Raw genomic sequence first — 13794 nt, forward strand, 5'->3', positions numbered from 1 at the left:
CCACTACCTAATTCCAGAACTCTAAAAAGAAACCCTGTACCCATTTGCAGCCATTGCCAATTTCTCCCTCTACACAGCACCTAGAAACCACTAATATACTTTCTGTCTCTATGGATTTGCCTATTCTGAATAATTTCTATAAATGGAGTCATACAATATATGTCCCTTTGTTTCTAATATTCTTTAGCATAGTATTTTCACAATCTATCCATGTGTGTTAAGTCTGGTTGGTTTATAGTGTTCAACTCTTCTGTTTCCTTACTGATTTTCTGCCTAGTTGTTTTATTATTGAAATTGGAGTTACTGAAGTCTCCAACTATTATTGTCAAATTGTCTTCTTTGCCTTCCAATTCTGTCAGGTTTTGTTTCTATGTTTGGGCTCTATTGTTAGGTGCATATATATTTATTATTATTATATACATTGCTGGATTCACTTTTATCATTATATAATATTATTTGTCTCTAGTAACATTTTTTTCCCCTTAAAGTCTATTTTGTCTGATATCAGCATAGCCACTTCAGCTCTCTTTTTGTTACTATTTGATGGTACAGATGCTCCTCGACCTATGATGGGCTTACATTCCTATAAACCCATTGTAAGTTAAAAACACCCTAAGTTGAAAATTCATGTAATACGCTTAACCTACCGAACATCATAGCTTAGTCTAGCCTACCTTAAATGTCCTCAGAACACTTACATTAGCCTACAGTTAGACAATTATTTCTCTCAAGAGTGATTGCCTTCCTCTTTTTCTCATCAGAAGCAGGAGACACAGACGGGTGTGACATGATGAAGTGCAAAAACACAAAACACATATTAAAACAACAACAACAACAACATAGTACACTGTAGAGTATCTGTTATTTACCCTCATGATTCATATGGCTGACTGGGAGCTGGGGCTCACTGCCATTGCCCAGCATCACAAGAGGGTATTGTACTGCATATTGCTAGCCCTGGAAAAGATCAAAATTCAAAATTCAAAGTATGGTTTCTACTGAATGTGTATCACTTTCACATCATCGTAATTTCAAAATATCATTGTCATGGACTGTCTGTACATATTTTTCAATTTTTTTACTTTTAACCGATTTGTGTGTTTGAATCTAAAGTGAATCAATTATAGATAGCATAAAGTTAGGCCATTTTAAAAAATCCATTCTACCAAGTCCTGCCTTTTGATTGAAATACTTAATTAATTTAAATTTAATGTAATTATTTATAAGTAAGCTTTACACTTGACATTTTGCTATTTGTTTTCTATATACCTTTGTATTATTTTGTTCCTTTATTGATCCATTACTGCCTTAATGCCTTCTATTGTGTTAAATAGTTATTTTCTAGCATACCATTTAAATTCCCTTGTTCTTTCTTTTACTATACATATTTTTAAATTACTTTTATAGTGGTTGTCCTCATTACACTTCACATCTTAATTTAGAAAAATCTAGTTAGAATTAGTGCCAACTTAATTTCAATACTATACAAAAGTTTGTTCCTGTATAGCTCTGCTCCTTTCCTGCTCTTTTGTGTTACTTTGTCATACAATTGCCTATCTATACATCATATGACTGTCAATATAGATTTATAATTATTGCTTTACGTAGTTGTATTTTAAATCAAATAAGGGGGGGAAGTTACAAAACAATATAATTTCCTGTTTTTTATATTAACTTTGTAGTTACCTTTACCAGTTTTCTTTATTTCTTCACGTGTATTTGTATTCAATTTACTGTCTAGTTTCTGTACTATTTCAGCCTGAAAGATTCCCTTTATTATTTCTTGTAGGGCAGGTCTGTTAGCAACAAATTCTTTCAGTTTTTGTTTACCTGGACATGTCTTAATTTTTCTTTGTTTTTGAAGTATAGTTTTTGCTGGATATATAATTTTTAGTTGACCATTGTTTTTTTCCAGCACTTTAAATACATCATATATCTGCACTCCGACAAATTAGCTTTTAATTGTACTGAAAATTCATTGTATGTAATGAATCACTTCTCTCTTGTTGCTTTCAAACTCTATGTTTGTCTTTCGACATTTTGATTATAATATGACTAAGTGTGGATCTCTTGTGTTTATCTCACTTGGAATTTATTAAGCTTCTTGGATCAATGTTTTTCATCAAATTTGGGGAGTTTTCAGCCATTATTTCTGTAAATACTCTTTCTGCCCCGTCTCTCTCTTTTCCTTCTGGGATTTCCATTTTGAGTATGTTGGCATGCTTGATAGTGTCCACAGGTCTCTGAGGTTCTGTTCATTTTTCTTCATTTTTTTCTCTCTATTCTTCAGACTGAATAGTGTCAGGTGGCCTATCTTCAAGTTCACTGATTATTTCTTCTGCTAGCTCAAAAAGTATCCCTCTAGTGAATTTTTTTTTCTATTGTTAATTTACTTTTCAACTCAAGAATTTATATTTATTCTTTTTGATGATCTATCTCTTTATTGATATTCCCTGTCTGATGAGAAATTGTCCTCATGTTTGACTTCAGTTCTTTAGATATAGTCTTTTAGTTCTTTGGAAATATTTATAATAGTTTTAAAGTCTTTGTCTAGTAAGTCCAACATCTGGGCTTCTTCCTACCTTGCCCTTCCTCCCCCATGCCCTTCCTCCCCCATGTATGAGTCATACTTTCTTGTTTCTTTACATGTCTCATTTTTGTTGTTGTTGTTGAAAATTGAACATTTTAAGTAATATAATGTGGCAACTCTGGCAATTTGAGTGTCTCTCTTCTCCGGGATTTGTTGTCATTGCTATTATTGTTTGTTTGTTTAATGACTTCTCCAAAATAGTTATGTAAAAATCTGTGTTCACTGTCATATGTAGCCACTACAATCTGTGCTTGGTCAACCTAGATGTCAGCTAATAATTGGGCATAGATTTCCTTTAATGCCTGAAATGAATAAGTCTCCCAGACTGTGCCATGAGGTTTGGGGTGCTTTGTCAAGAGGTTTTGTATGCATATTGGGGCACACAAAATGCTCAGGCATACAGTTTACAACTCTGACTCAGCCTCCACTTCATGCTTGTTTAGAACCTCAAGATGAACTAGAGGTGAGAACTTAGGGCCTTCTCAGAGCTTCCCTGGGCAGGTGCACAGCTTTATGTACATGCATGGCCTTCTAGATTCCCAAGAATATGTATTGAAACTTTTCAAAGCCCCCTAGGGACATGTCATTCCCAGATAGTTCTTTTTGCTTACCCCGTCTGTTGTTGCTACCCCAGGCATCTGTGATGTTAAGTAACCGCTGTTGATTGTTTTCAATAAACATTCCTGGGGTAAAGTTTGTTCTAACTAGGTGAGGTCTTAGTAGGTCAGATAAAGACAAATCCTCAAAGGGAGTTTTCCAGGGAACTGACAGACAGGCTAAATAATGACAACTCTCTGAGAATGGGACTTTGAAGTTGTTCTGCTCCCTCCAGTGGTTGCTGGTTTTAACCAGGATTGTGAGAACAATGGCTTTCAAAGCTACCACAGAGATGGGAGAGAGGGTTGGGAATAAACAAGTTAAATGCCACAAAGTTCTTATTGTTCTTACTGAGATTCAGCCATTTTTCTTGAATAAATAAATTCCCTGGATTACAGCAAGCCTTTGGTTAATTTCTAGGGTTCTGAAAAAGTTGATATTGATAATTTTCCCAGTGTTTTTCTTGCTTTTATAGAAGGGGGGGTTTCAGTTGTTCTCATTCCACCATTCCCACTGATGTCAACTCCAACACAATTTTTAGCAAGACCATACTGCAAATTACTTAACTTTTCTGTGTCTCAGTTTATTCAGTTTATTAGGAATAGTAATAATGCCTACCTCAAGGGTTGTGTGAGGATAAACTAAGTTAACTCATGTAAAGCACTTAGCAAGATTCAATAAATGTTAAATATTATAATTTGTCTTTTGTTCCCTTGGATTTTAATTTCAATTTTATTCAATGCTGTCCTACTTGAGAAATAAAATAGGAGCCAAAGAGCCTTTACTCTGTGGGTAATCACTGTTATAACTTGAGATGTATATTAGTCAGCTCAGGTTGCCATAACTAAATACCATAGACTAGGTGGCCTAAGCAACACAAATTTATTTCTCATAGTTCTAGAGTTTGGGAAGTCCAAGATCAAGGTGCTGGCTTATTCAGTTTCTGTTGAGAGTGCTCTTCCTGGCTTACAGACAGTCACATTCTTGCTGTGTGCTCACATGGGTTTTTTTCTCAGTGTATTCACATGGAGAGTGAGATAGAGGGAACTGTCTCATGTGTCCTCTTATGAGGGCACTAATTCCATCATGACGGCCCCACTGTCATGGCCTCATCTAAGTTTATTTGTCTCCCAAAAGCCCCATCTCCAAATATCATCACATTGAAGTCTAGGGCTAAAACATATGGATTTGAGGGAGATAGAAACACTTGGTCCGTAAAGAGATGCTATTGGTTTTAAGAATAAGAGCAGTTGATATAGAGTCAACAGATTTCCCCCTATTATTTCCCCTGGTCCCTTCATACTTGATTAGTTTGCTGCCAGTGAGCTTGCTCTGCAGAAGGTTCCTCTGGTTGTTTTGGAAAAGGACCATATTTTCATTCACACTAATGGCAAGTCCAGGGCCAAAAATGTACCTGCCAGAAAACACAACCATTGGTGGGTGGGCACTGTCTTTTCAGTATTTTGAAGTCACAAAATTAATACATAGTGCTTACCCAAGCCTTAGATTATTGCTGAGTATTTATTGACAAAAGACATAGCACATGCTCAAGGAAAAGCTCATCACATGTTAGCAAAATTATCTCTTTGATGTTTCAAATTCCAGGAGGATAATGAACCATTCACTCAGGAAGCCTTTATATTGCTATAAATGAGGCAGAACCAGTTTATCGTGTGCCGTAATTTCACTTGTTCTCACGTTACTAGAAGCAACTTTGTGTGGGAGGAAAAGCAAATGATTTGGAGCCAGACAGACTACAGTGCAAATTCAACCTCTGATACTCATTCCCTGTGTGGCTTATATAAACTCTTTGAAACCCATTTTTTGCAAATGAGAAATGGAGGTAATTATCTAGCTCACAGATATTTGAAAAGTTAGATGAGCTAATGCATGCCAAGTATTTAGCAGAATGCCTAGACACACAGCAAATGCTTAATAAATATTTGAAGCTGTTTTTTTAATTATTTTTTCTTTTCTCCTTCAATATTAATTGAGTTTCCTCTATGTACCAAACGCTGTGTTACATGCTATAAGTATAAATAGTGAACAAAACATTTGTCTCCTTCCCTAATAATGTTCAAAGTCTAATGGGAAAGAGAGACACTAAAGATGTAAAACAAATAAGTATCAATTACAAATTGTAATTAGGTCCTTTGAAGAAAAGCACCTGGTGCTGTGGGAGAATAATGGGGAGTGGGGTACAATGTAAATCAAGCAGGAAAGAAGTTTTATGAGGAAGAGCCATTAAGGCTTAAAAGTTGAGAAGGAGCCACCTAGAAAAAAGGGAGGGAACAGTCTGAGGGAAGGTTTTGAAACTGAAAAAAGTTTGATGTGCTCAAATATCTGAAAGAGGACCAATGTGGATGCAGCATGCTAAAAGGAGGGATAAGGTAGCTGAAAGCAAAGAGTGAGGCATGGGACAGATCAGGAGAACTTTGTCATATAATAGTGAGAAGGCGGAAAAGTGTGAAGAGGGAAGGGAAAGAATAGCTAAGTTTTACTAAGCACTTGCTATGTGCCAGCACAGTTCTAAAAGTTTTATATTTATTAATCTATATAAAACTCTAGACCTGAGGCCTGTTATTGTAGACCATGGAAAGGAGTTTGTTTTTATTTTGAGTATAATGGGAAATTATTGAGGGATTTTAATCAGGGAGAAACATGATTGGATTTAAAATTTGCAAATGCCCTGCTGCTGTGTGAAGATCAGAGATGGGCAAGAGTAGAAAGAAGTTATTACATTCTCAACCCCCCTTTTGCTCTTACCCCATAACTTGAAGAATTGTTGTAGATAAAATGCCTTCCAATAACTGGATGAAATTATTACATTAAGTTCATTGCAAGTGCAGCGGGAGAGAAAAGCAGAAGGAAAAAAGTAAAAACTGCAATATATGATGATTTTATACCTTGTGTATGGGTGAAAAGTTTCTATTGGGATAAGAAGTTTTGAGAGGGGGACAAAAGGATTATATTGACTCCATGATCTTATAAGAATGAGATCGTACAGAACAGCAATCAATAAAGAGGGCCAATTGCAATTATTTTGTAAGTCAGAAAAGGATTTTTTAAGTGAGTCAAATATGGTGGTGTAATGCCTACAATGACGTAAGAGAATCATGCTCATGCAATGCGCAGTACTTCTGAGATCGAATATACAGTGTGGTGACTATAGTTAACAATACTGTGTCATACACTTGAAAGTTGCTAAAAGAGTAGATCTTAAGTGTTCTCAGCACACATACAACAAAGGGTAATTACGTCATGTGGTGATGTTAACTAACCTTTTGTGGTAATCATTTCACAATATATACATGTATCAAATCATCACATTGTCCACCTTAAACTTACACAATGTTATATGTTAATTACATATCAATAAAGCTGGAATATTAAAATAAACAAAATGAATAAAGTAAAATTAAATTAAATCAAAACGTGCAGTACAGGGGCAGCCGGATGGCTCAGTTGGCTGGAGCGCGAGCTCTTAAAAACAAGGTTGCTGGTTTGATTCCCACATGGGCCAGTGAACTGTGCCCTTCACAACTAGATTGAAGACAATGGCTTGAGCTTGTAGCTGAGCCCCTCGGGTGGGTGGGCTCTGTGGTTGGAGCGCGGTGCTCATAACACCAAGGTCACCGGTTTGAGTCCCACATGGGCCAGTGAGCTGCACCCTCCACAATTAGATTGAAAAACAACTTGACATCCTGGAAAAACATACTGTTCCCTAATATTCCCTAATTAAAAAAAAAAGTGCAGTACTTCCCTGAATGTGTCAATGCCACTACTGACCTATTTGCCAAGTCCTAGCGGAAGTGCTGCTTCATCTGGACAAATATTAACTTTAATATCTAACACTAGGTCCTTACATATGCATAATCCAATTTCAAGAATTTAATTGGCATGTTTGGGTTAATGTCAAGGACTGTGTACATTGAGATTTCATGCCTTATTTTTTCCTCCTCCATGCTTGATTTAGCAAATTAGCAGCCTTAATAGTTGAGAGTATGTCTGCCATCTCTCTTTCCTTTGTACCTTACCTGATGAATTACTGTTTTAAGGATTAAGTAAACATTCAGAAGGTATGGCTTTGCAGTTGATTTCTTTGGAGATGTGTGCGAATTTGGAGGACTCTTCTATTCGTGTTTAAACCTCTTAGTATGGTGGACCTGGGTCCCTGGTTCTAGCAGTCTTCACAGGACTCAGGTGAGTTGACTGTGTTTAGTGTTCAGATTTGTAATCTTCTAGGGTAAGATTTTGTCCTGGGGGAGGCTAGTTAAACAACAGAAAGGTCACGATGAGCTCAAACCTGTTCATTTCTGTCTGTAAGAGAAACAGATTTTACTTTTGTTGTAAACAGAGTTAGAGCCGGTTTATTGTTCTGATTGAGAGGAGGCATGATGTCATTTCTCTGCTGACTGCGGTAATTGTTCAGGAATGTATTGATATGGTTTTCTAGAATAGGTTTATAAGTGTTTTGTTCATAAATGGCTGAGGTGTTCAGGGGCATCTTTGTCTAGACAGGCGTTTGCACTCAGGAAATCTCTGCTTTTCCTTCTGCCCTGGTCCTTTTCCCTTTTCTTTATTCTTTCTCAAACTCTGTATTCAATTGTCCCATGCTTTATCAGTCAGGATTCAGTTACAGATAACAGAACAATCTTTCACTGGTTTTAGCAGAAATGGATTTAACATAAAACATTAAGTGGTTGTAAAACTTATAGAAGGGCTGGAGGGACAGTGTCATGCAGGGTCTCAGCTCCCGCTCCCTGCACAAGAATGCAGGATATGGTGAGGCCAAAAAGGAACAACAGACCCATAAATAGGGGAGTCATACCACTATATTCTCGCTAGCAGCTGGGTTGGAGACACAGGAAGCAGGCTCCACACAATGCGCAATCCGCCATCTGCTTCTCTGCCCACCAACCAATCAACCCCCTAGTGTAGCCACAGCAGTTATATTAGTGGCTAATGGCTAACCAGTAACAGCTGATGACCACCCAGCCACAGTGGATGACCATCTGATTACAGTTGATGGCCATCTAATAACTGAGCCAGCACCTATCTATGTGAGGCTAAGAGCCTAGAAACTGCTCACTGAGACTCTGTCGCCACAGACAGGTTCTAGGCTAATGTCACAGAGCTGGCCAGACCAGGGAATTGCTATTTTTAAAAAATAATAATAAAAAGGAGAAAGACAAGATCTTGGTCAAAGTTTTTGCCATGAATTTGTCATTGATTAAATATATGGATCAACGTAATTGCTTTACTATGTTACTGTTGGGGGAAAGCCTGTGACATTAGGCCAGTACAGCATGGTTACAGACCAGCAGCATTAGATTCTCTGGAAGCTTGTTACAAATGCACAATTTTGAACCTCCCCTATTGAATTAGAAGCTCTGGGGTGGGACCCAGGGATCTGTGCTTAAGAAGTTCTCCAGGTGATTCTCATGCAGCAACGTGACCAACCATCCTGGTTTGCCCGGGACTGTTGAAAGGATTTCTGGGATACAGAACTTCTGGTGCTAAAACTTGAAAAGCCCTGGGCATGACAGGACAAATTGTTCACCTTAGATGCAGCTCAAGTTCGGGAAATCATCTTAGGCCACCTGTGTAGGCGCTTGATGGCGGGGAGGGTGTTTGTGCGTCACAGATACAAGGTACAGTGTTATTGAAGCAATGTGACAGTGAATTCTGCTCTCTCAAAATAACTTTAGTGGAAACAGCAAAATGCTCATTTGTCACTACTTTTTATACACCATTAATGAAAGGAGGTGCCAAAATTCTGAGCTGAATGACTTTCGAGAGTGAGACTGAGAAAGCATGTGCTGCAGATAAATTTTCACAAGTCATGCAATCATTTATACCAAAAAATAATTTTTCTTTGGTATAACTGAACTCAACTTTAATTTCAAGCCCCCATTCTGCCTGGTAGCATAATGTAATCCTAGACATTTTAGAAAAAACTCAGTCAAATCAGAGTTTTCTCATTCAAGTCAGGATTATTTTTTCAGTCAATTCAGCTTTTTCACACACACCACCACCACCACCACCACCACCATTCCCTGGATTATGTCTAAATTCCAGGGAATTGTCACAAAGCTGCAGTGTTGGAGGAGGGGGAGGTTTGTGGAGATGTACGTCATCCCCACAGGAAATTTCTAAGACATCTGGGTTTTCCATATGGTCTCTGGTAGTTGATCTGGGAAGGTCACTCTACATCCCTCCCATCTCAATCTCAAAGCATCTTCAGGCCTGCTGACCTCTCTCAGCTACTTTTGAGCCCCTCAAAATGGAGTGGGAAGGGTTTGGGGACATCCATTTTTGGATGTTCATCTCATACAGTTGTCTAAGCCTCTGCCAGCCTGGACATGTCAGGCTGCCACTTCTATTACAGATACATCACCACACAGGTCTGGGGCAATTCCATGAGGCTTGTCACCTCCCAGGTCTTCACCAAGGAGCAAGGCACAGACCTCTGATTTTTGGATTCCTCCAGTCTATCTGAGTTTTCTCTGGAAGATCCGATGGTGAATCTTAGGGCACAGAAACTTGCTCAAGGACCCACAATATCCATTTGTTCCTCTCATAACTCAGTTGAAAAGATGTTTATCTCATCTGGGGTGAGAAAACTTGCTCTTACATAATCAAGGACTATTCTCAATTTATATTTATGGTATCAACATTACACCTTGAATTCGTCAGGGATGTGGCAGTGACTGCTATTTGGCACCCAGTATCCATTCTCCCTTTCTATTTTAGTAACCAAGTGCTGCTTTTATTTAGGTTAGTTGTGTGCCCTACAAAGGTTATATTTTCTGGGCTCCCTTGCAGCATAGCCATGTGACTAAATTCTGGCAAATGAAATATAAACATAATTGTTGTGTGGGACTTCTGTGATGGCTACATAAGTGATCTGACACAGCAGAAAGGATACTTTTTGCCCTTTCTCAGTTCCTATTGCCTCAGATGTGGATACAATGGTCGGAGCTCTAACAGCCATTTCTACCAGGAGGTACTCTTGCGGCTGCAAGCCAGTACTAGGAGGGAGCTGGTATGCAGATGGAGTCTGCCTACCTGATAATAATACCAGCTCTACACTACCAGACTTCATTTACACAAAGGAGAAATAAATTTCTATATGTAAGCCGATTTCATTTTCTGTTTTATGCAGCCTAACTAACAAGTATGACAAGAATGGGTTGTTATCTTTTTTTAAATTTTTTATTGGGGAACACTGAGGAACAGTGTGTCTTTCCAGGGCCCATCAGCTTCAAGTCTCCAAGTCATTGTCCTTCAATCCAGCCATGGAGGCTGCAGCCCAGCTCCAAGTCCAGTCGCTGTTTACAGTCTTAGTTGCAGGGGGTGCAGCCCACCATCCCATGTGGGAATTGAACCCGCAACCTTATTGTTAAGAGCTCACACTCTAACCAACTGAGCCATCCAGCCACTTGACAAGGATGATTTTGAAAACCATTTTCTCTCAAGCTATTTTCTCTGCCATGCATTTCAAAGGTCTACATCTGTTGTCACACAGCATCCTAACTGTTTGTCCCTACCATCCTTTTCCTTAGGGAAAGAGGGTTGCGGAGTTGTCCCTCTTAGGGGTTGAGTTTTATAGGTTTCCTCTCTTGGTCCCAGTATGCTGGGTCTGCAGTCAAAGACGAGTAAGTTTCCTCAAGGGAGGGACGACTTAAGCCAGACGGGACCCCAGGGACCCCCATGAGTTAGCCTGTGAAACTAGGAGGGATGCCCCTCCTCCAATGTTTTCTGGAAGCTGCTGACGCATGCTTCAAGTGTCCGGCATCCTATTGTGCTAAGGAACGTTAATTGAGCGAAACCATCTCGCTCCCCGCTTAGCTCATGGGATAATTGCCTTGAGAGACCTGCTCCCCCAGGGGTTGTACACACCGCACCTTGGTCACATGGGGACAGCATGCACAGGTTGCTTTGGGACAATATGATTGGGTATTGGAAATATGCTAATTGTATTAGTGGTGTAAGAGTTTTACAGACCCTGCCCAGAATCATGTGATGCCTATTGTAAAAAAGCAATAAATACCCACAACGACCCGATTCGGGGTTCCAGTCTCTTGAGACTGTGAGTCCCATGGTCCTCTGTGGTTTCTCTGCATTCAGTGTCTCTGGTCTCTTTATTTCTATAATAGAATTTAGCCCTTGCCGCCTCCCTCGCTTTCCCCACTGCTTGTGTTGTGCAGGTCACAACATACATCGAAACTCAAAAGCTAAAAAATCTGACTCCTTTTGTTTCTTTGCATTTATATTGTATCAGACCTTTTCTAAGAGCCCCAAGGAGGACATCTTGCTGCCTGAAAGAGTTGAGAGAAAGAAGCAAATGTTAATATTTCAAAATGTTACTTTCACACATGAAATTTATCCAAGCAGTCTCTATGTCTTGGATTAAAGCCTAGAATTTAGAGCTTTAAAGATCTAAGAGAAGCCATACAGAGACATGAATAGTTACTGATAAATTTGATGATATCTGAAAGCAGCTCTGCAGGAGTTTGTCTGATACAGTGGCTGCAAATAACATACTCTGAACTGCCTCTCCCAGCTGCTACTCAACCCTTGAGCATCCCCCACTTAACTGCTGGGGAGTCAACATCTGTATCATATTTCTTTGTATCTCCTACTGAATTTCACAGTATGCCCTTAGTTAACATTTGCTTATTGATCTGGGGATTGTCAAGTTGCCCCTTTAGTGAATGGCACAAGTCATCAACTTCATGAATAACTTACTGCTTCTCTGTGTTGACAATTATAGCAAATTCTTCCTTCTTAAGGATTGAATGGTTATTCAATCCCAGTTAAGTAAATTAAGTTTCTGAAATAGGTTTGTATCACAGGGTATGTCTGTCTTAATTTTATTTTTCCTGCAAGGTTGTGATTAATTTGGTTACCTGATTTGGTGATACGGACTGATTTAGCTCAGTAATCTAGAGCTACTATTAATTCCAATAAAAGTTCAATTTATATTAAAATATATTCAAGTAAAGATAAAGGTATTTATGGTTCACCTCCAAGAATATATCCCCCCTTTGAAGATTTACTTCCCTCCTTTTATTAAACATTCATAAGACATAATTTCAAGTTTTACAGTATCAATTTAAATAAATTAACTTGATTCTTTGATCAGATACCACAGGCATAACCATGTTGATAAGGAGGCCATGTGGCTTCTATTTTTTCAGGATAGTGTTGGTTTTTGCTGAATTAGTATGTTTATACTCCACCCATTCCACAAAGAATATAATCACTCACAAGAACATACACAATAATACCAATAAAATTAAAATACAATATCAGGACCAGGAAAAATATAGAGGAAAACCAAGATCAGATAAAAGAAAATATAAATACATAAAACCCAGGAACATGAGCCAGCAATTGTTGTTTCCCATTTGTCTCTGAGCTTCCAGAAAGCCAAAGCAAAAGATAAAGCACAGTAAGTCACATAATTCTCATTATTAGAAAAAAGGAAGCAGACAACTTCCTTAGGAGGTACATATTTTGTCCTGGTACCAAATTCCCAAAGAAATTTATCAGCTGGGACTTATAGGGGGCCCTGAGTTGCACGGTAGAAAAAAATCCTCAACTATATTCACAAAGCAGCAAATTGTTTGTGACTCACTTTCTTTTACTTTAAACCAAACCTGAGGAAATAATTCTTGATCAAAATTCAGTGAATGACCTCCCAAATTCTAGGGAACAATGTTTTGAAGGAAATTACTAGGAGTGTCACTTTTAAAAAAAATGTATTCCATATTTAAATAAGTTTGAGAATCACTGAGTTAATCAAAGTCAAGCAGGGTTTTTTTGTTGCAGGATTTCTTAGAAATTCTGATATAGTGTTATGTAAATTGTGGGGGGAAGGTTTTTCTTCTGAGGTTCACCTATGCATAATCTCTGCATTCTCTGACACATAGTCTGGAAAAGATGAGCTGTGATAAACTGATGGACATACAGTGACGAGGGGCAGTGCAGCTGCTTTTGCAGTTAAGAGCATGTGCATTGGTGTTGAGCAGATTTGGGCACAAATCCTGTCTCTGACACTTACCAGTTGCATGACTTGGAAAAAAATTACATAAACTCATTGAGCTTTAGTTTCCTCATTCATAAAATGAGGTGCATTAATTAGAAATGTCTTTGGCTCAAGGAACAAAAATCTCTGTCAGTTACCGAGAGACTTATTTTTCTGATATAATAACAAGTCCAGGGTTCGGCCATGCAAGACCAATGTGGTTGTTTGTGAATGTTGTCTGGGTCCGGGCTCTCAGTCTTTCTACTTTGACATTCTTAGCACAGAGACCTCTGTCTTCATGCTTGTTGCCTTATGGTTGCAAAATGACTGCTGTACCCTCATCCTCACATAAGCATTTCAGTCATGAAGAAGGAGGAAAGGAATGTAAATTACTTTTGAGTAGCCAATTGACAGCGTCAGCCATAGGGGGATAATAAGAGACTCTCCTTCAAATAATTATTTAATAATTAAGTGAGCTAAGAGAGTATTTACATAGTGCCTGGTACTAGTTATTGCTCAATAAACATCAGTTATAATATTCATAGGTAGTCTGGGATTCAGTGAGATACAA

This window comes from Rhinolophus sinicus, linkage group LG12 (genome assembly GCF_036562045.2).
Source record: "Rhinolophus sinicus isolate RSC01 linkage group LG12, ASM3656204v1, whole genome shotgun sequence".
In the NCBI taxonomy this organism is placed as follows: domain Eukaryota; kingdom Metazoa; phylum Chordata; class Mammalia; order Chiroptera; family Rhinolophidae; genus Rhinolophus; species Rhinolophus sinicus.